The sequence below is a fragment of the Pelodiscus sinensis genome, unplaced genomic scaffold (assembly GCF_049634645.1).
Source record: "Pelodiscus sinensis isolate JC-2024 unplaced genomic scaffold, ASM4963464v1 ctg38, whole genome shotgun sequence".
NCBI classification, from domain to species: Eukaryota; Metazoa; Chordata; order Testudines; family Trionychidae; genus Pelodiscus; species Pelodiscus sinensis.
Window position 1 is genome coordinate 2,430,671 of NW_027465857.1, and position 23,274 is coordinate 2,453,944.

Genomic DNA, 23,274 nt, shown 5'->3' on the forward strand with positions numbered 1-23,274 from the left:
ATAATTTCTATCCATCATGCTGTCATTTTAGACCCTTTCCTGAACCTGGGTTTGTATCTGTGAGGAGTGGGTACCAAGGTCTTTTTTAATGAGCTGGTGGTACCATGTGATTTCAACTTATGACCAGTACCAATTATTGCTCTGCAGTTGGTACCTAGCACCAATTAGTATTTTGCTCTTTCAGCCCTGTTTGTGCCAAGTTCTGTGAGCAGGGGCCTGCCTCTTGCTCACAGCTTAGCTTTGCTTTATGTTAGCCATGTTTTGTCCATTGTTAGTTAGGCCTCAGGCCTCAGACCAGTCCTGTGCTGCATGGGCTTATGTTTTAGGCCTTCATCTTATTTGTTGGAAACCAAAAATGTAGACACTGTGTAGATTCAAGCAGGAGGGTTTATTACACACAGCGCTGGCGGAGTGTCACCTTGCCGCTTGGGCTCAGCGAACACTGCCAAGTAAATGATTACAAGACACTATAAAGGGAGCTGATGGGCGGAGAGAAACGACAGAGAGGGGCGTTCCCATACCCCTGGATAGGTTCTAGCAGCAAGATATTATGAGCCAATAAGCCAAAAAAGCTAAAAGATTACTTAGTAACTCCGCCCACAGCTCAGGTTAACACAATTGCTAAACACAAGTATATGTCCCCAACCCTCCCCCCAAAATGTGCGAGGCGTAGTTACATTCCACTTGGGATGCGTAGGAGTGGTAACGGTGTTTCCCCAATAGGTGATAGGTATGGTCCATAGGTGCTTGTCTAGGGGTATAGAGCAAAAAACATAACAAAATGAGATATGCAGCAAGCAATTATTTAAAGTATACCTTTGATAGATTTGCAAATTGGTCTTGTGAATGGGGGCGCTATCTCTAGTTCCTTAGCAACGATTCATGGCTGACCTTGAAAAGGTGGCTGTTGTTTCTTTCTCAGGAGAATGGCCCAGACTCTGAGGCCCCTTCCAGGGCTTTGGCCTTGCATGGGTGTGTGAAACTTATGATATGAGAGTTTAGTTATGGTTCCCTACTTAATATTATGCTTCTTTGGTTTCTACTTTAGGATAAACAGGCAGGGTTGCTTTTTATGCTCATCCTGTGTTCCCACTGAACTCAAGGCTTTAGTCAGGCCAGCTAGGCCTTATGGGTCTTTGGCTAAACTTTCTAGAGGCCTGCTGTTCAGTTGGCCTGAGACCATAGTTTAAGGGCCTGCTGACTATCACAGTGGGTTAAAACCTGTTCCTACATTACTACAGGGTCGTGTGACTCCCTAAGAACTTCCCCCACCTCCCTCTACCAATCAGAGTGTAGCACTTCCCCAGAAGTTCCAGCGCCACACAAAAGAGGCCATCTTGTTCCAAGAGCGCATGTTTCAGAAATCGTGGAAACGCTGAGAGGAAACATGGACTCCTTCACCACCCCCTCCAGAACTTCAGACATTGTTTTAGCGTTGAGGGCCTTGGACCGCATGCAGAGAAAGCACTACATCAACAACAGTTCCAAGGAGGAAGGAGGGGCGAAGAGGGGCCCTTTACCCCGCTGTTATTGGAGATGCCGGAACCCAACCTCCAAACCCAACCGTTTACAGGGCAGCCCAATGAGCCTCTCATTGTTCACCTCTGTGGAAGAAGGCAACTGCGGCTTGCAGGAATCTCCAGAGAACAAGGTGAATGGAAAAGAAGTCAGACAGGTAAATGAATGATTGAGGTTGGGGCATAATGGGGGTTGTGTGAATCTAACAACCAGCAGCAGGAGCGTACTCTTTTTTTGACAATCTCTCAACAGCTCGACAATGCTTTTTTAGAGGCCTTAGAGAAATTGCACATCGGTAGTCCTGCAGGAGTGAATCTATCTCATGTCAGCTGGTTTTGCTCATGTCTAATGCATAGATCTCGAGGACTAAAGGACAAAGTGGAAGAATGAATCAGCTCGGACTCCCTATTGGTGATGCTGGTGGGTGTCATGGCGCCCATGTTGCAGATGGCTGTAAAAGCACATGTTAAACCATGTGATTAATAAAACTTTATTAAATTTGTACTTATAATGTCTTTTACTAACACAAGTGACAGTCATGTCTACTCAGATGGCTCTGTTAAAGAAAATATATTACAGCCCTGGGGAAGTTGAGAGCTTTGGTAGGGTCAACCCTCTCTTTCAAGCAGCCAAAAAGCATAGTAACACTGAATAGAAGACAGGTAACATCATGGCTTTCAGACCAGGACGCTTATGCTTTACACAAACCAGCTCAAATACATTTGGAAAGAAACAAGACCATTGTCTCAGCTGTGGATGCACAATGGCAAGCAGATTTGGTGGATATGCACCTGTTCTCCAAACACAACAGTGGTTTTAAGTACACTTTAATAGTGATAGATATTCTATCCAAATATGCCTGGACCTTAGGCCTAAAGGACAAGACGGGCAGTGAGGTAGTCAAGGCCTTTAAAGCTATTTTCAGCGAAGGTCGCGTGCCTCAAAAATTACAAACTGATTGGGGAAAAGTATTTTTAAACAAACCTTTAAGTGGTTGTTAAAGCGGCATGGTGTCCACCATTTTGTTACTAACAATGAAGTCAAAGCAGGGGTTGTGAAGCAATTTAACAGAACTTTAAAATCTAGGCTGTGGAGATATTTTACAGCCCACAATACCTTTCACTACATTGACGTGTTACCTGAGTTTATAAAGAGTTACAACTGGAGCTTTCACAGAACTAGATATACCAGACCAGCTGACGTTAACCCCTTGAATTCTCTGAAGGTGTGGAAAACTGTTTATGGAGACGGTTTTAAAATAAAACTGGTTGTTGCCCCTTTTAGAAAAGGCGACCATGTGAGACTATCTAAAACCAAAGGAGCTTTTGAAAAAGGTGATGAACGGACGTTTACCGATGAGATATTCATAGTGGATGAAGCCTTAACCAGGGGCCAGAGACCTGTCTACCGGTTAATAGATTACAGGGGTGAGACAGTGACAGGGTCTTTTTACCCTGAAGAATTACAAAAAGTAAACCCCAAACAAGACAGGATTTACAGGATTGAGAAAGTTCTAGCAGGGAAAGGGAGAAAAAAGCAGCTATTGGTAAAATGGTTGGGGTAGCCCAGCAAGTTTGACAGCTAGGTAGAAGCTTCTCAACTCTGTAACATTTAGGCATGAATGAAAGCAAAGAAAGAAATGGAGGACGGTGGCTTTTACATCACTTTGCCCAGCAACGCCAGCTCTGGGGTTTTTCCCCAAAACACCAGCTCAAACTTTACAATACAGGTAATAAAGCCCTCGGATCTCCCGGGTGCCTGGGAGGTGGGGCTAGTGGAAATACAATACCTGCACAGCTGGAAGAATAGTACTGAGGGGACCCCTTTCCAAATCACCTTTGGAGAGAAAACATGGAGTTATATCCTGAGACGAGGTTATTACTCAGCCATACACGAATTATTGGAACATATGAACAGCGTTGTGGTGCATCATTCTGGACCACCTGAGGTGATCATGCACTATGACCCTGTGGGTAGAAAAGTTAGACTTAAATCCACCGATGTTACTTACACGTTTTCTACTCTTGGGGAACTAGCTAACATTCTGGGGTTGGCCTCCAGGCGCAGTGTCCAGAAAAGCCCCTTCTCAGCAGACATCACAGGGGGTTTCAACTCCTTTTATCTATACACGGATATTGTAGAACACCAGTTTGTGGGGGACTTTTCTGTTCCCCTGTTATGCTGCGTCCCCATCAGAGGAAATAACAATGCATTTGTTACCATCACCTACGATAAGCTTCATTACGTACCCATCAGTAAACACCACATTGACACCATCACCATTGAAATAAAAAGATCAGAACAGACACGTCTCATTTTGCTTCAGTAAGGTGATTGTGAAGCTGCACCTGCATTCCCGGAGAAAACGAGGTTTCCAAAAAAGCAAAACACTGTTATGGTGATCATAAAAAATTACGGCGACCCCAAAGTCTACACAGCAACAATTACAAAGTCCAGGCTGGATATGCCCTTCCTGGTTGTCATGGGGGCCCTGTGCTGTACGGGGCTGGCATGGGTGGAATATTCCATAGTCTCTTTCAAAAAGCCGTACCGCTTTTGCGGAGGGGGCTAGAGATTATTAAACCCCACGTAAAAACAGCCACTCAAAACATAGCTAGAGATGTGATAGGTCACGTTTCCCATGCTGTTCTGGAGAAGGTGGGGAATCCAGCTGCACAGGAGGGGTCAGGGCTGATGTATATTAAAAGGAAGAAGAGAACGAAAAATGCGTCATATCTGCGATGCACAGGCACCTGAAACCCTTTAAAAGAAGAGCTTTGATATGCAGGACTGGCCATAAGCAAAAGTCCAAGAGGAAGCCAGGGCGAAAGAGGACATGCTCTGTACCTGGTAAAAGAGATATATTTTAATCAACATGGCTTTGGTTCACTGCGGGTCTGAAGAGTGCACCAAATCCGAACTCGACTTGTTCAAAATAGCCCCTACGCAGACCAGCACTGAGAAAAGCATCTATATCAAGGTGCCACCTCTGTCAGCCATGACGGAGGCTGCCCCCATCAACTTTTTTTATAGCAGGAAATAGCATAGATTATATGGATTTAAACAACACGCTACTGTACCTTTGTTGCAAGATAGTAAAAGGAGATGGAACTGCACTACCCAGGGATGCCGTGGTAGGCCTGGTGAATTATCCAGTGGCCTCTGTTTTCCGTCAGTTGGATGTTACGCTGGGAGACCACCTAGTAAGCCAAAGCAACAACTGTTACCCTTACAGGGCCTTTATCGAATCGGTTCTCAATTACAGCGACAACACTCTCGCTACACAATTTTCCACCAGCCTGTTTCACAAAGAAACTCCTGGATAACACACACACACAAAAAACCCAGAGCTGGATGGTGAGAATCTAGGATTTGTGAGGCGTGCAAGGCGGACGGCCCAGAGCAGGACAGTAGAGTCACTGGGTCATCTACACAGCGACCTGTTTTTTCAAGAAAACTTTTGTTGAACGGGGTGGATGTGAAAATGAAACTGACGCACAGTAAAAATGCCTTCTGCTTAATGGGCAATACGGCTGGGGGCTTTAAACTGCACATTGTATCAGTGTCCCTCTTTGTGAAGAAAGTGCAGGTGGCCCCAGGTGTCCGTCTGGGGCATGCGGAGGCCCTGCTTACGACTAATGCTAAGTACCCGGTGGACCATGTGGGAATGAAAGTGTTTAGCATCCCCATGGACAGCAGGGTCAGTAACCAGGTGAACCTGTTCTTGGGACAGTTACCCAAAATGCTTGTCCTAGGGTTTGTGGATAATGACACCTTTAGCGGAAGTTATGCTAAAAACCCCTTCCATTTTAAACATTATGATATTAATTTTGTAGCCCTGTATGTGGATGGAGAACAGATACCAACCAAGCCTCTGCAACCAGACTTTGAGGCCGGACGCTGTGTGAGAGTGTACATGAATCTGGTACAGACAGCTGGCAAGCGCATGAAAGATCCTTCTCTGTTAACTGACTGTGAGGCATTTGCACGGGGTTACATCTTGTTTGCCTTTGATCTGTCTCCCTACTCGGAATGCACCGATCACTATTCCCTGATTAAAACTGGGAACCTTGGAGCAGAAATACACTTTGGGAAGGTTTTGACGGTCACCATCAATATGATCGTGTATGGGGTTTTTGACAACGTTATAGAAATAAATCAGAGGAGAAACATTCTGTTTGAATACATGTGAAGATGGACACCGTGCAGCTCACATGTGTCTTATCAACAGACCCTTATACAAAAGAAAATTTCTTAGATGTGTTCCCTTGCGATTGGCTCCTTGGTGGCAGGCTGCCTCAGAGCCCCCTGGGTTTGGTGGTCAACACGCACCCGTACAACCAACAAGGAGAACACTGGCTCGCCTTTATATCTGGTGGTGTGGAACCGTGGAGAGTTTTTTGACTCGTACAGGCATCCCCTGAATAGTGCGTTGTTTCCTAGAAGCATCATGAAATTTTTAAACAAAAATGCCACCAACATTTACAGGGCCCCCCTCTCTGTTGCCTGCGGCTATCACTGTGTGTTTTTCTTTCATTACCATAGCAGGGGTTAATCTTTTGACCAGATTTTAAAATTGTATTCTAATGACTTAATGCAAAATGACCGGATGGATGGTGATGAATTTTGTAAAAAATAAATTTAAATTCTTGGGCATGCCTAGTCTTGCTCAAAACATGTTTCAGCAAACTCAGACATGTGTATCGTGCAATGACTTTCATAGTCATGTTGCTCAATAAAGCACCCCAGGTGAGGGGTTTAAAGGCAATTGATGTTTGTTTTCCTAATTTTTATTCTTAAAACAGTGACCAATTCAGAAAAAAGTACACAGAATTTTTTTGAAGTATAGACGTCTTTTATTTAAAGCAAAACATGATCAGGTTCAAAATTATTTTTAGAAGATGAAAAACTTCTCACACACAGCCATTTATATAGTTTAGCCAATTTTAATTTTTTAGATGGCAAAAAAGGGGTCGGTGTTTCTCGATTTACCCAAGCGTCAGCAGCTGAGGCCTTCAGGCGTTCCAAAAGATCTCTGTTGTCTGCACTGCCCATGATGGAAGCTGGGACATTTAGTTCTGCCATGACATTCATAAACATATCCCACCCTTTAGGTACATGTCTGCTAGGGACAGAACACATATGGGTGACAGCTCTGACTAAGTCAAGCATGTTAGAACCTTTAACCACTGAGCCTTTGTACACAAACGCTCCTTTATCATTCCAGGAAGAGAGTTTTATCCTGGCCCAGCTTATTTAGCAACACTGAGGCGTTTTTCTTATAATGCTTATTCACGTTATCCAACACCTCCTGAACAACAGAGTCTGAGGTGTTTGCTGTTTCTGGAGGCTTGGCCATCACACTCTGTTTTGGTAGAAACAGACTTATTTTCCCTTTATCTGCATTGCTTTGCCTCACATACATTAGGTACCTTTGAAGCACAGTGCTGTAAAATTTAGCCTTTTCATATTCGGCTAAGTCAGTCCTTTGAATTACAGACTTCATTTCAGCATCCAGTAAGTAAATTATGGTTGTTCTGATATTTTCCTCCACTGGAGGGGGAGCCCTTAATTGCTCCAACTGGTGGCTGGGCACCAGGTACATTTTTTCTGCATACTCCATTATCAGTTACGCAAAAGCTTCTTTATCAGAGGGCTAGCAAAACTTAACAGAGGGCCGATAAACCCCCCCAGACTGCTTCACCAGATGCTTCTTTCCTTTATGTGAGACCCTTTTATTAGACAGCATTTTTATGAGCATGCGTTTCTTTTTCAGTGGTATTTGTGAAAAGGGAGAGTGAGTGGAATTCCCCTCTGGGGGATAATTTAGAGGACCTTACAAGTGAGATCCCACCAGATCAACACATCACTGAGTTTGCGTCAGCAGGCCCGAAAACATGCGGGTACAAGCTGTCAGGAGGAAAGGCGTATATGAAAGTCAAAGGGATTACCCTAAACGTAGCAAACTGTGGAAAAAAATCAACTTTGACAGTTTGAACAGTCTAGTCTTGAGCCCTGGGGGAGAACACCCCAAATAAGATAGAGGTGCATCAACCCTCGATTGTAAGAAACAAAAATCAGTGGCAAATAGAAACAAAGACCCTTAAGAAAACACAGAAAGTTGTTTACAGCAAGAGGGTCGTAGGAGAAGGGTTTAAAACACTGCCCTGTGGCTTTGGAAAATGGATATGAGGTGGAAACACCCCTTCTCTGTCATTCTCGCAGGACCTAGCAACTGCGGGAAAACTTATTTATAAAAAATGTGTTAGATAATGCTGAACAAATGTTGTCTGTTACACCCGAGAACATTCTTTAGTGTTACAGTTGCTGGCAACCTCTGTATAAAGAACTGCTCTTTAAATATCCCTTTATAAATTTTGTGAAAGGGCTGCCTGATGCTTTGGATGATGACCGTTTGTTTCCTACCAATAAAGTGAATATGATTATCATAGATGATCTGATGAACTCTGCTTGTGAAAGTGATGAAATTGAGAAAGCCTTTATCAAGTACATGCATCACAGGAACCAGAGCATTATGTATATAGTCCAGAATGTATTTTGTTAGGGAAAAAAGAGCCGTACGATTATTATAAACGCTAAGTGCATGGTTCTGTTAAAAAGCCCAGGGATAAACTACAAATCGCTACGCTCACTCAGCAAATGTACCCCGGAAAGGCTCAATTCCTTCTAGAAGCTTTTGAGGATGCTACCAAAAGACCTTATGGCTACCTGGTGGTGGATTTAACTGCCTCCACGCCAGAAGCTTATAGACTAAGAACCAGTCTCTTCCCTCCAGACTGGCCGGCGGTTTATACTTTGAAAAGAACAGCTGGGTATAAAAAGAGATGATTTATTGGCCGACTCTTTTTAACAGCAGGATTGCCGACCGAGGGTTCGGATGGGGGCCCAAACCCCCTACCAAATCAATTCCAGACACCCTTCTTAAGCAACCAGCTTTATTCAGGAATGCATTCCAGGGCAAAAACCTCCAGGATACTCTCAGGAAAAAAAAAGTTTCTGCAAAGTTTCTGCAACTGCCCAAACAAAAGGCAAGGTCTTTTGTACTTTCTTACATGGTAATTACGCCTCTTTCATTGACCACTTACAATTGCATGCATATACAGGTCATGCCCCTTTGCACCAAATTCCCTCCAATCATTATTTCTCCCCTCACAGTCCCTTTGCAGGCCTTACAACAGGTTCAAACCAGTTTCACCTGTCCCCTCCTTTTGTATACCTGTGTTCAAGCACGTACCTCTTTACAAAGACCAGACTTAACACCCAGGTCACAGCAGGGGTCATACTGACAACAGTTAAGTTTATCCTTCTTTCCCCCCTTTGATCCACTTGTGGATCACAATTAATTTTAAGCATCCTTTCCCATTCATCCTCAAACGTGCAAGTGTCTTTGTAGTCTTTCTCGGGAGGGTTCTGTACATTTAGCAGAAGCATCTGTTGTACCTTGCTTTCTGCTACATTCTCTATCTTTTGTAAGCACCTTTTAATACAGCATAAGGCTAGCTGTATCATTATGTATATAGAGCATATTAAGACAAGGAATATCAATATTCCTCCCACCACTTTCTTCATGAGTTCGCTTAACTCTATTCCCAACCAATTCAAAGGATTCCAGTCTTGCAACTGCTCTCTAAATGTTTTTTTCTGGACGGACAATGTTTGGATTTCCTTTATCCTTGTGGTTAGGTTTGAACTCACATCAGAAACTTTAACACAGCACTCTGGGCCTATTAATCCACATACCCCTCCTTGAGCTGCTAGTAGATAGTCAAGAGCCAGTCTGTTTTGCTGGGTAAAGATTCGCAATTCATTTAAATTTTCTTGTACCACACCTAATGCCCCCTCTGTCGTATTCATGAATTTCTCCATAAGCAGGGACATTGTTTTTAAATCATGATTTGTTTTTGCCTGCCCTACCCATGGAATGGTAGTTTCAGCTACTGCAAGGGCAGTTTGTCCTATCCAGTTCCATGCTTTCTCCCAAGACCCGTCCCGCTTGTTCCTGATATGCCCTGGTGGCAAAGTGTCAACAATCCTCATAGCTGGTGCCACAAGACCGAGGTAACAAAACCCTGAGGCATTCTGCGGAAGCCTTTTATAGGCAAATTTACCGCATATCCACCAATAATTATACATGTTCCATGAGTCAGACTGATATATCATCATGGCTCGGTTCCCAAAGGTGGTGTTACCTTCCTTGCAAAGGTCTGTACTAGTGGTCCCTCCCCATATGGTTGTTATTTCTGGTTTGAATAGAATACACCAAAGGTTTGCGGTAGACATAGTGGAACCATTATGCCATACATGTGTCCCATCCGCCTTTGTTAGAATGTGTGTGCAGCTTGATTTCCCGACAAAGGTGGTACCTGTAAGATTCCTACATAGGGGGCTTGTACCACTGAATGATAATTGGATGCACCCAGTCTGGTTGAACCACACAGTTTGGTCATTTTGTTCCAGTAATGCATCACTTACTAGTCCAGTTTTGTTTAACGGAAGGGCACCTATTGGGTATCCACTATGCGCGCTTTGTGGTGCCCAGGCACACACCCAACAGTTAGTTTTGTTTGCGGCTCGTGCCATACCTTCTGCCAACTGCAGAAAGGTGTTACTACCAATACCAGTCCCCCCTTGGAGCCAAATAAGGCCTATACAAAGGAGGAACAAGAGTTTAGCCATTCTGCAGGGATTGTAATCCTTTCAGCACTTGCGCGGACGGAGGTTATAAGTAAATCTAGAGGAAGGAAAACAGCTTTCAGAAAACCCACCGTCCTCTGACAGAGTGCCGGTAGGGTCAATGGCAAGGTCGGGTGTAGATTTTTGTGGAATGTCAATGTGACTAGTAGGACCAGAAGGGATCTGGCCTGTAGTGAGAGCGTAGTGAACGAGGTCCAGGTCTTTGATTTCCAATGATGTATATCCCTCGTTCAGGAGAAGTGATTCAATTTCTTTCTCAGAAAGCGGTAGAAAGTCATTCTCTTCTGGCTCTGGGCTGACAGGTTCAGTAGGAGGCGATATGTCGGGAGAGCCTGCGGCCACTTTAGTCCAGTATCATAGATAATCTTGCTTAACTTCCGTTTGATGTCGAGGTTTTTCCTTTCAACATGCCCTGAACTTTGGGGATGGTATGGAGTATGGAGTATGGAACCGTTGTTCTATGTGGAGGGCTCTACACAGATCTTGCAGGATTTTGGCCGTGAAATGGGTTCCTTTATCCTAGTCAATTTTTAAAGGGATTCCAAATCTGGGAACCACCTCAGTAGCTAATTTCTTCACCACAGTAGTGGCGTCCGCTCGGCGGCAAGGGAAAGCTTCCACCCAACCACTGAACACACATACAATAACCAGACAATACTTGAACCCACAGGAAAGGGTTAACTCTATAAAATCAATCTGAAAATATTGAAAGGGTCCATAGGCCCAAGTATGAGCACTCAGAGTAGTCTTTTCTCCACCCTAGGTAGAGAACTTTTGGCAAGTAGCACAATTGCTGGTGATTTTAGTAGCAGCTTGGTGAATCCCGGGCGCATACCAATGCTTCAGAATCTGGTCCGCTACCCCCCTTTTGTTCATATGTCCTAATCCATGGGTAATGGTAGCCAATTGGGACACCAACGTAGAAGGAGCCACAGGTCGTCCATCTGGTGAAAGCCAAATGTTATTATCTTGAAGACGACACCCAGCTTTGTACCAGTTGTGTTGTTCCTTCTCAGGTGCCCTAGAATGCAACAGGGATAAATCATTTAGAGTCAGGGGAACAGAAACAGCAACCAGGATTTGAAATGGAGCTGGAGGTCCACAGGCAGCTGCATTCCTGGCTGCAAAATCTGCCGTCTGTTTCCTACTGATACAGTATCAGTTTTATCAGTATGAGCACTGCAATGCATAACAGAAATAGCAAAAGGTAATTGAATAGCAAGCAAGAGGTCATTAACAAGGGATCCATTAGAAATGGCACTTCCCGAGGACGTTAAGAATCCTCGATGTTTCCAAATCTGACCTACAGAATGACAGATATTAAAAGCATACATTGAGTCAGTATAAATGTTAACAGATTGATCAGTAGCTAAAATACAGGCACGACTGAGAGCAGTAAGTTCAGCTGCTTGTGCACTTTTTATCCCTGGAAGAGAATGAGCTTCAATTATTGCATGATCAGAAACAACAGCATACCCGCTTATTAGGTTTCCCCTTTCATCCCTTTTACATGACCCATCAGTGTAATACACTAAATCAGGGTTTGACAAAGGAACGTCCCTTAGATCGGATCGCAGGGTACAAGTGAGGTCCACCAATGCCAAACAATCGTGGGGTTCCATCTCATGGGGCTCTCCATCAGTAGGGTTAGGGAAAAGGGTGGCAGGGTTTAAAGTAGAACAGCGTACTATAGAGACATTCTGGGCTCCTAAAAGGGCTTTCTCATAGTTAGTCAGTCTTTGCATTGACAAATGCTGGGTCTTAGTCTTATTCAACAAAGCTTGCACTGCATGGGGTACAGCAAGTGTTAGGTGGTGACCCAATACCAGGCATTGACTTTTTTCTAATAGTACAGCAGCTGCGGCCACAGCTCTAAGACACGGGGGGAAACACTTTGCTACCGGGTCAAGCTGAGCACTAAGGGTACGTCTAGACTACATGGCTCTGTCGACGGAGCCATGTAGATTTGTTTGCTCAGCAAAGGGAAATGAAGCCGTGATTTAAATAATCGCGGCTTCATTTACATTTAAATGGCTGCCCCGCTCTGCCGATCAGCTGTTTGTCGGCTCAGCGCGCTAGTCTGGACACTCCCCTGCCGACATGAAAGCCCTTTATGGACCTCCCCGGTAAACCTCATCCTACGAGGCATAACGGGGAGGTCAATAAAGGGCTTTCAGGTCGGCACGGGAGCGTCCAGACTAGCGCGCTGAGCCGACAAACAGCTGATCAGCTGTTTGTCGGCTCAGCGCAGCAGCCATGTAAATTTAAATGAAGCCGCGATTATTTAAATCGCGGCTTCATTTCCCTTTGCTGATCAGCCTAATCTACATGGCTCCATCGATGGAGCCATGTAGTTTAGACACACCCAGTGAGAAGCTGGCAATGCGAATTACCTAGGTTTGGAGGGTCGGTGTATTGTGAGGGATTTCGTTTTGTGAATCTTGAGTGAATAAATTCAGCTCAGCAGGTTGTTGAAGCCATACATAGGGGGATACAGTTAGCTCTCAATGACGTTAATGGGAGGGTAGGCCCTAATGATTTTGTTCAGTTACGTTTAGAGAGCCATAATTTAACTAACCCTTTGTTTTCAGTCAGAAGAACTAGGAATGAGCTGTCTACTGAGGATTTCTTAAATCAAACGTCAAAACTGTTAGGGTATGTCTACACTAGAAAGTTAGTTCGAACTAACATCCGTTAGTTCGAACTAACTTTCCTAGGCGCTACACTAGCGCTCCGTTAGTTCGAACTTAATTCGAACTAACGGAGCGCTTAGTTCGAACTAGGTAAACCTCATTTTACGAGGACTAACGCCTAGTTCGAACTAGCTAGTTCGAACTAAGGGCTGTGTAGCCCTTTAGTTCGAACTAGTGGGAGGCTAAGGCTTCCCAGGTTTCCCTGGTGGCCACTCTGGCCAACACCAGGGAAACTCTATTGCCCCCCTCCCAGCCCCGGAGCCCTTAAAGGGCCACGGGCTGGCTACTCACTTTGTGCCAGTTGCAAGGCTGCAAGCACCCGTGCCTGCACAGCCTGCACCTGCCACACAATGAGCCAGCCATCCGAGGGCTCCCAGCCCTCCACTGCTCCCCACGACCAGCCTGGCGGCTCCCGGGAGCCTGCCCGGGGGCGCAAAAGGCGGGCGCCCGCCTGGTCAAGTGCGGAGATCGTGGACCTCATCGAGGTTTGGGGGGAAGCCTCCAATGTCCACGATCTCCGCACTAGCCACCGGAACGCGGCTGTCTACGGCCGCATGGCTGCCAGCCTGGCCGCCAGGGGCCACCAGCACAGCCGGGAGCAGGTGCGCTGCAAGATTAAAGACTTGCGGCAGTCCTACTCCCGGGCCTGCCAGCCAGGGGCCGACCCGGAGGCCTGCCCCTACTTCCATGCCCTGGACCGCATCCTGGGGCCTCATGCCGTCCCTGCCCCCCGGGACGTGATTGACCCCGGGGCAGAGGGACCGCTCCTGGACACGGAGGAGGAGGAAGAGGGCTCTGAGAGCCAGGAGCCTGCCGCCAGCCTTCCCAGGACCCGGGACCCCCGAGGCACCCCACAGAGCCGCTCGCCTGCATCGTCAGAGGCCGGGGAGGCGTCCACCTGTGAGTACCCTCGTGTTCCCCTTATGTGTACGGGGGGCTGGGGCGAGAGGGAGCCCCGGGACCGTGCGCCTGGGCCTTGCCCACCACGGAGCAGCAGCTGGGGATCCTGCAGGGGCCCTGGCCTTGCAGAGGGGAGCTGGGTTTCACACACCTGGGCCCCTGGGGTAATTGACCGCTGGTCTTCTTGCACTACAGCTGCAGCACCGGGGCCTGCAGGGCGCACCACACCGCCTGCAGCAGCCGCCCGCGCCCGGGCAAGCAGGACAGCCAGGAACCAGGAGGACTACCAGAGGCGGCATCTCCGGTTCCTGGACCGACAGCTCCGTCTCCAGGACCACTGGGTCCAGGAGGACCTCAGGCTGCGCCAGAGGAGTCTGGAGGCCCTGGAGGAGCAGGGCCGTGCCCTGCGAGGCCACCTCCAGAGCCTGCTGGACCGATTTCCATTTCCTCCTCCCCCTGCTCCCCCTCTTTCTCCCCCTGCTCCCCCTGCTCCCCCTGCTCCTCCTGCTTCCGCTCCTGCTTCCTCCACACCCCCTGTCCTCTCTGCCCCCCCCTCCACAACCATTCCCCACCGACGCCCCCGGACCCGCAGTGTTTTTGTTTGAAAAACAGGTGTCTTTATTTGACAGTAGGTAGGGAGGGGAAAGGGGAAGGGGGGGGGTAGGGTGGAAGAAGGCCCCGGTGGGGCATGCAGGGAGAGGTCAGTCCTCCTCCTCCTCCACGTGGAAGCTCTCCCGCAGGGCTTCTCGGATCCGGATGGCCCCCCGCTGGGCTTCCCGGACGGCGGCGGTGCGGGGCTGACCGTAGTGTCCAGCCATGCGGTCAGCCTCAGCCATCCAGGCTGGCAAGAAAGCCTCCCCCTTCCGCTCACACAAATTGTGGAGCACACAACATGCCGCCACCACGGGAGGGATGTTGTGCTCGGCCAGGTCCAGACGGGTGAGGAGGCATCGAAAGCGGGCTTTCAGTCGCCCGAAGGCCCCCTCCACCACGATGCGGGCCCTGCTCAGCCTGTTATTGAAGGCCTGGCGGGAGGGATTGAGGTGCCCCGTGTAGGGCTTCATGAGCCACGGCTGCAGTGGGTAGGCGGCATCCCCCACCAGGCAGACGGGCATGTCCACGTCCCCGACCCTGATGTGGCGGTCGGGGAAGAAGGTCCCGTCCTGCAGCCGCTGGCACACGGAGGAGTTCCGGTACACCCGTGCGTCGTGTGCTTTGCCGGACCAGCCCACATTTATGTCCGTGAACTGTCCCCGGTGGTCACACACGGCCTGCAGGATGACGGAGAAGTACCCCTTGCGGTTCACGTACCGGGACGCCTGGTGTTCCGGGGCACGGATGGGGATGTGCGTCCCGTCGATGGCCCCCCCGCAGTTGGGGAAGCCGAGGGCGCCGAATCCCCGGATGACGGCATCCGGGTCGGCGAGGCGGACCACCCTGCGGAGCAGCACCCGGTTGATGGCCTTGACCACCTGCGGAGAGAGACACAGCAAAGCGTCAATCAGTGGGGCGCCCGGGTGGCTGGGAGCGTTCGTGCCCTGGCAGTGCCCCGCGCCCCACTCCCGGAAGCAACCCCCCTGGCGGCGTGTAGTACGGCCGGGACAGCCCGACCCCTCCGGTGCGGGGCGCCTTCGCCTCCTCCCGCCCCCCCGCTTTGTCCCTGGGGCGGCCCATCCCCTCCTCGCACCCCCCCTCCCCCCCGGCTCGGTGGCTGACGAGCACCGTACCTGCATGAGCACTGCTCCGACAGTGGATCTCCCCACGCCGAACTGGTTCCCGACGGATCGGTAGCTGTCCGGCGTGGATAGCTTCCAGAGGGCGATGGCCACCCGCTTCTGGAGGGGGATGGCGGGCCTCATGCGAGTGTCCCTTCTTTGCAGGGCAGGGGCGAGCCACTCGCAGAGCTCCAGGAAGGTGTCCCTCCTCATCCTAAAGTTCTGGGTCCACTGTCGGTCGTCCCAGCGCTCCAGGACGATGCGGTCCCACCAGTCGCTGCTGGTGTCCAGACGCCAGATGCGGCGGGGCACGCCGGTGCCGGGGCGCCGCCGCGGCTCCTCCACGGCCCCCAGGGCGGCCAGGCGGAGAGGCAGGGGGCTGACGTTCCCCAGGTGGTGCCAGGCAGCCTCGAGCCATTGCTGGCAGGCTTGCAGCAGCAAGTCCAGAAAGTGCACCAGAAGGTGCAGGGCGAGCCGTGGCTCCATGTTGCCACCTGCGGCGGTCCCCCCCGAAGGGAAGCACTGACACAGACGGGCACAGAGACCGACGCTTTGCTGTCCCTCGGCGAGGTTGGCAAGCAAGCAGGAAAAGCTGAGAACCGGCTGTCCAGGGGGGGTCCCTTTAAGCACGAGCCTCAGATAGCCTCAGACAGCAGCCACACAAAGCAACTGCTGACCTGATGCCCTGCCAGAACCGGTTTCAGCTGCCCTTAAATGCCCCCCTGCGTCCAATCAGTGTGGACGCGCTAGTTCGAACTAGCAAAACGCTAGTTCGAACTAGTTTTTAGTTCTAGATGCGCTAGTTTGAACTAGCTTAGTTCGAATTAACTAATTCGAACTAAGTTAGTTCGAACTAGCGCTGTAGTGTAGACGTACCCTTACAGAGTAATAGAGAGCTGCACCTCAACGGGACGTTGCACCTTGTGATGGTTGTAAAAAAAATGGGCAGGGGTGGTCATAGAGTTTTAAATTCTATCCTCAGTAGTCAAATCGCCCATAAAAAGAGACAGTATTTAGTAGACCAGACTTACACCGGTACCAGTTTGTGTTTTGCGGGTGAGCTCTTGGCCGTCATGTCTGACTGTAAACCTACGGACGTGAAATTGTTAGAGGGGGCGAGAAAGCTGTATGAGAAATTGGGGTGGTCAGATCAAAAAAAGGTTATGCTCAGTGACGTAGTAGTGTTTGAGCAACATTTAGGCGTCAGCATACAGGTGGTGCTTTATGCTGCAAAAGGCGGATGAGGCTTTTTTAAACAGGGGGGGCCAGTGTACACCAATACTTTTTTCATGCTGTTGCACTATGGTCATTATTACGGGATGTGAAAAAGTTGTTTGGTGTGACAAATTAGTGAGTTTTGCCACATGGTGTACAGTCACGACCACTCTTGCCAGTATCGTTGCCGCCTCTGCTTGAGCGTAAGGTGCTCTGACTGCATGGGTGTGAAGGTGAGGTGTCCTAGCTGTAGGCTATATTGTCGATCCAAAGAGTGTTTAGACAGACATGTAGACTGTACATTGAAAAAACTAGTCGAATGCCCATCTAAAACTTTGTGCGATGAGCGTCAGTCTTATGTGAACAAGCAGCACAAGTGTAAAGGGCGGCACTGTAAACAGTGTCGGGGCTTGAGTGTCAGTGATGTAGACAGCCACCCATGTTTTATGGATCACATTAAAAAGTAATTTTTTTATGATTTTGAATGCATGCAGGAGACTGGTTTGCACATACCCAATTACATTTTTGCCATGTCCCTAAATCCGGAAAAAACCTGGGAATTTAAGAGTAATGAGTGTCTTTCTAACTTTAAGACCTTTATTGGAAAAGAGTTCCGGGACTACACATTCATAGCACACAGTTCCAAAGGTTACAACGCGTACTTTGTTGTGAGACAGTTACTGAAGGAAAAGATGGGCGCAAAACTGATCACTCAGGGCAGTAAACTAATGTGTGGGGAAGTTAGGGCCTTGGGCATTTGTTTTATAGACTCTTTAAAAGTCTTGCCCATGAAGCTTAGCAAGCTCCCACAGGCGATGGGGTTTGAAGGGTACAAAGGGTATTTCCCATTTTTTTAACACTTTAGAAAATCAAAATTATGTGGGATCTATGCCCAATGTGGAGCACTATGGCGTAGACAGCATGATGCCCGGGGAGAAAGAAAAATCCAAGGAAATGAGACTTTTGACTTGCAGAAAGAGCTTGCATATTACTCTCAGCAGGATGTTAAAATTTTGAGACAGGCTTGTATGGTGTACAGAGAAAAGATTATGAAAATGACAGAGATGGGAGATATAGCAGATAGAGGCCTTGGTAAACTCACCAAGATAAAACCATATAGTGATCCTTTCCAGTACATAACACTGGCATCCGTCTGCATGGCGATGTACAGATTTATGTTTTTGGAGCCCAGATTTATGTTTTGCTTTCCCCTCCAGACAATTACCACAGGCAGAAAAAGAGATATTCAACTCCATCTATTCAGTGGCTGTTGTATATCTCTCACAAAGAAAATATACAGCTATGGCATGCTTTACAGGGTGGGGAACTACAGGTAGGCCCCTACTTCTTAGATGGTTACGCCGATGTTGATGGGGTGCGCACAGCCTTTAAGTTTAACGGGTGTTTTTTCCACGGCTGTGTCACCTGTTATTGTGAAAAAGCCCAGAACCCTATGACAGGGACAACTTTTGTGTTTCTTTATGTAACCCCCTTTTTCCTCCCCGGGTTACTTGGGAGCAGGTCACACTCACAGGTATGCCTGGGCGCCTGATGTTTTTAACATAAAAGGAGATCCTGAGTACCCCAGTGGTGATGGTGTTTAGTTGTGGATTCCCTATCCACCCCCTTGCTGCAGTCCCTGGCTCATAAAGAATATACAATGGTGGTGCCTCTACCTGGCTGACCCTGTACACACTTAATGGTGTGCCTTGGGAGCCTCCAGGAATAGAATTATTCCAGTAATAATCTGGACCTAACTCCAGGACAATTATAAATAATATACATATAATTAAAAGCGGCGAGTGGTCCTGGGGCACCTCAGGGTATGTCTACACTACAGCGCTAATTCGAATTAACTTAGTTCGAATTAGTTAATTCGAACTAAGCTAATTTGAACTAGCGCATCTCGACTTAAAAACTACTTCGAATTAGCGTTTTGCTAATTCGAACTAGCGCATCCACACTGATTGGACGCAGGGGCGCATTTAAGGGCAGCTGAAACCGGTTCTGGCAGGGCATCAGGTCACTAGTTGCTTTGTGTGGCTGCTGTCTGAGGATATCTGAGGCTCGTGCTTAAAGGGACCCACCCTGGACAGCCGGTTCTCAGCTTTTCCTGCTTGCTTTCCAACCTCGCCGAGGGACAGCAAAGCGTTGGTCTCTGTGCCCGTCTGTGTCGGTGGTACCCTTCGGGGACGCCGCCACAGGTGGCAACATGGAGCCAGAGCTCGCCCTGCACTTTGTGGTGCAGTTTATGGACTTGCTGCTACAAACCTGCCAGCAATGGCTGGAGGCTGCCTGGTTCCACCTGGTGCACGTCAGCCCCCTGCCTCTCCGCCTGGCCACCATGGGGGCCATGGCACAGCTGCGGCGGTGCCCAGGCGCCGGCGTGCCCCGCCGCATCTGGCGTCTGGACACCAGCAGCGACTGGTGGGACCGCATCGTCCTGGAGCGCTGGGTAGACCAATAGTGGACCCAGAACTTCAGGATGAAGAGGGACACCTTCCTGGAGCTCTGCGAGTGGCTCGCCCATGCTCTGCGCAGAAGGGACACTCGCATGAGGCCCGCCATCCCCCTCCAGAAGCGTGTGGCCATCGCCCTCTGGAAGCTCTCCACGCCGGACAGCTACCGATCCGTCGGGAACCAGTTCGGCGTGGGGAGATCCACTGTCGGAGCGGTGCTCATGCAGGTATGGCACTCACCGGCCACTGGGCCGGGGGTGAGGAGGGCTGCAAGGAGGGGATGGGCCGCCCCAGGGAAAACGGGGTGACGGGGGGGGGGGGGGAGGAGGCAAAAGTGCCCCGCACCGGAGGGGCCGGTCTCTCCCGGCCATACTACACGCCGCCCGGCGGGGGTTGCTCCCAGGAGTGGGGCGCGGGGCACTGCCAGGGCACGAGCACTCCCAGCCACGCGGGCGCCCCAGTGATTCGCGCTTTGCTGTGTCTCTCCGCAGGTGGTCAAGGCCATCAACCGGGTGCTGCTCTGCAGGGTGGTCCGCCTCGCCGACCCGGACGCCATCATCCGGGGGTTCGGCACCCTCGGCTTCCCCAACTGCGGGGGGGTCATCAACGGGACGCACATCCCCATCCGTGCCCCGGAACACCTGGCCTCCCAGTATGTCAACCGCAAGGGGTACTTCTCCGTGCTCCTGCAGGCCGTGTGTGACCACCGGGCACAGTTCACATACATTAATGTGGGCTGGTCCGGCAAGGCACACGACGCCAGGGTGTACCAGAACTCCTCCGTGTGCCAGAGGCTCTACGCCAGGACCTTCTTTCCCGACCGCCACATCAGGGTCGGGGACGTGGACATGCCCGTGTGCCTGGTGGGGGATGCGGCCTACCCCCTACAGCCCTGGATAATGAAGCCCTACACAGGGCACCTCAACCCCTCCCGCCAGGCCTTCAATGAGAGGCTGACCAGGGCCCGCATCATGATAGAGGGGGCCTTTGGGCGACTGAAAGCCCGATTTAGGTGCCTCCTCACCCGCCTCGACCTCGCCGAGCACAACATCCCTCCCATGGTGGCAGCATGTTGTGTGCTGCACAATTTGTGCGAGAGGAAGGGGGAGGCTTTCCTGCCAGCCTGGATGGCTGAGGCTGACTGCATGGCTGGCCAGTACGCTCAGCCCCGCACCACCGCCGTCCGGGAAGCCCAGCGGGGGGCCGTCCGGATCTGGGAAGCCTTGCGGGAGAGCTTCCAGGTGGAGGAGGAGGACTGAACTCTCCCTGCATGCCCCACTGGGGCCTTCTTCCACCCTCCCCCCCTTCCCCTTTCCCCTCCCTAACCTCCCTTCCTAATGTCAAATAAAGACGCCTGTTTTGGACAAAAAACCTCTCTTTATTTTACATAACTGGGGTGGGGGGAGGGAGGAGTGAGGTTGGGAGAGGGGAGGGGGAAACCTGGGAGGAGGGAGCTGGAAGGGGGTAGAAGGGGAGGAAGGGAAGGGAAAGCTCAGGCTTGGGGGTCCGGCTGGCTCTCCCATCTCGCAACACTGCGGGTGCGGGGGCCTCAGGGGGGAGCGGGTGTGGAGGGTGGGGCAGGAGGGACGAGGGATGCAGAGGAAGTGGGAGAGGGATCAGGGGCAGCAGAGGGAGCAGGGGCAGTAGGGGTGGGAGGAGGAGCGAGAGCTGGGGCAGCCGCAGGAGCCGGATCAGGAGGAGGCAGGAACCGGTCCACCAGGGTCTGGAGGTGGCCTCTGAGGCCACGGCCCTGCTCCTCCAGCACATCCACACTCCACTGGCACAGCCGAAGGTCCTCCCGGACCCAGTGCTCCTGGTTGCGGAGCAGCTGCTCCATGAACCGGAGGTGCCGCCGCTGATACTCCTCCTGGTTCCTGGCACGCCTGCTGGCCCGGGCTGTTGCAGGTGGGGTGGTGCGCCCTGCAGTCCCAGGTGCTGCGGCTGTGGTGAAACAAGAGCAGCGGTCAGTTCTCCCTGGGGACAAGGTGGGTGAAACCCAGCCCCCCTCTGCAAGGCCAAGGCCCCTGCATGACACCCAGCTGCTGCTCCATGGTGGGCAAGGCCCAGGCGCACAGTCCCTGGGCTCCCTCTCCCCCCACCCCCCTGTACACATAAGGGGAGCATGATGGTACTCACAGGTGGAGGCCTCCCCTGCCTCGGACGACACAGGAGATGTGGTCTGTGGGGTTCCTCGGGGGTCCTGGGTCCTGGGCAGGCTCCCGGCAGGCTCCTGGCTCACGGCATCCTCCGGCTCCTCCTCCTCGGTGTCCAGGTCGGGTCCCTCTGCCCCGGGGTCGATGACCACTCGGGGGGCATGGACGGCGTGAGCCCCCAGGATGCGGTCCAGGGCGTGAAAGTGGGGGCAGGCCTCTGGGTCGGCCACTGGCAGGCAGGCCCGGGAGTAGGACTGCCGCAGGTCCTTTATTTTACAGCGGACCTGCTCCCGGGTCCGCTGGTGGCCTCTGGCGGCCAGGCTGTCAGCCATGCAGCCGTAGACAGCCGCATTCCTGTGGCTAGTGCGGAGGCTTCCCCCCCAAACCTCGATGAGTTCCACGATCTCCGCACTAGACCAAGCGGGCGCCCGCCTCTTGTGGCCCCGAGCAGGCTCCTGGGAGCCGCCAGGCTGGTCCCGGGAAGAGATGGAGGGCTGGGTGGCATCGGGTGGCTGGCCCATCCCATGCCAGGTGCAGGGCCTGCTGGCTGGGTGCTGGCAGGCTTGCAACTGGCACAAACTGTGTAGCCAGCCCGTGGCCCTTTAAGGGCTCCGGGGCCAGGAGGGGGGCAGACAAGTTTCCCTGGTGTTGGCCAGAGTGGCCACCAGGGCAAGCTGGGAAGGGTTAGCCTCCCACTAGTTCGAATTAAGGGGCTACACAGCCCTTAATTCAAACTAGCTAATTCGAACTAGGCATTAGTCCTCGTAGAATGAGGTTTACCTAGTTCGAATTAAGCGCTCCGCTAGTTCGAATTAAGTTCAAACTAGCGGAGCGCTAGTGTAGCGCCTATCAAAGTTAATTCGAACTAACGTCTGTTAGTTCGAATTAACTTTGTAGTGTAGACATACCCTTATAGACTAACTGAAGTGTAGGAGCATAAGCTTTCGTGGGCAAAGACCCACTTCGTCAGATGCATAACATGGCTACCCCTCTGATACTTGATACATCTAATTGATTACATTAGAATGAACACGCCTTTACTTAACAACTTAAAGAAACAGGGTTTAACAGTTTAACATTGTATTTAATCAATTAAAGTACACAGAAGTAATAGGAATTTATCTATATGGAATTTGCACTGCCACCATTTATCCCACCCCAGAGTGTGCACTCCTCTGGATTCAGAGTCCCAGACACTTGCTTGCATAGGCACACTTGAAAGTCTGCAGCCGGAGTGAATACAGCACTGTGCAGGTCCTGGGTGTGTTAGTCCAAGTTGAGCAGCCAGCTGCAAAATTCCTCTGCCACTGGAGCAGGCTCCACCAAATGCCAGCAGCTCTGGTTCACTTGGCTGGATACTCTGCTGCCTGGGACAGACCTCAGAGAATAGACTAACTCTGGGTCCAAAGAGAGGCACTTTCCCAAAGAGCCCATTTACTTACAGCCTCCTCCTGTGTGCTGATTTTTGTGTAGTCCTTCTCAGCCACAGGCGCAGTCAGAGTCTCTCCCCTGTAGGGCAATCAGCAGCCGCTGAAGCAGCCTGCTAGATCCAAGCCCGGCAGGCTCTCAGTCCCAGACTGTAGCTGCAACACAACAGCTCCTGGACTGGATAAGGATCCTCCACAGAAGCCTGGCTCCTCCGTCCCCAGAATCGAGAGCCCCTCTCCCAACAGGCCCGGACAAGCCCTGCTTCCTGTGTTTTCCTCAAGGGCTCATGGGAGTTGTAGTCTCTAGGGCTAGATTGCAGCACAAAGGATCCTCCCAGAAACAGTCAGAGGCCCCTTTAGTAAGGGGACTAAATTTATTACAAGATGCAGCTCAAGAGTGACTATCTGAAAAGACTTGGTTTTTTAGTGAGGACTCTCTAGGAGCACAAGTAGGAGGTAATGCAAGAAACAGAGGTAGC

The 23,274-nt window shown here is 50.6% G+C and overlaps 1 long non-coding RNA gene across 1 annotated transcript; it reads right to left on the reverse strand.

Moving 5' to 3' along the window:
- Positions 1–506: 506 nt before the first annotated feature.
- On the reverse strand, positions 507–23,031 carry LOC142823915 (uncharacterized). The gene is made up of 4 exons (XR_012898978.1): positions 22,811–23,031; positions 4,599–4,718; positions 3,308–3,354; positions 507–751 (listed from the first exon to the last, which is right to left on the reverse strand). It is a non-coding gene; the product is annotated as an uncharacterized LOC142823915 (long non-coding RNA).
- Positions 23,032–23,274: the final 243 nt, after the last annotated feature.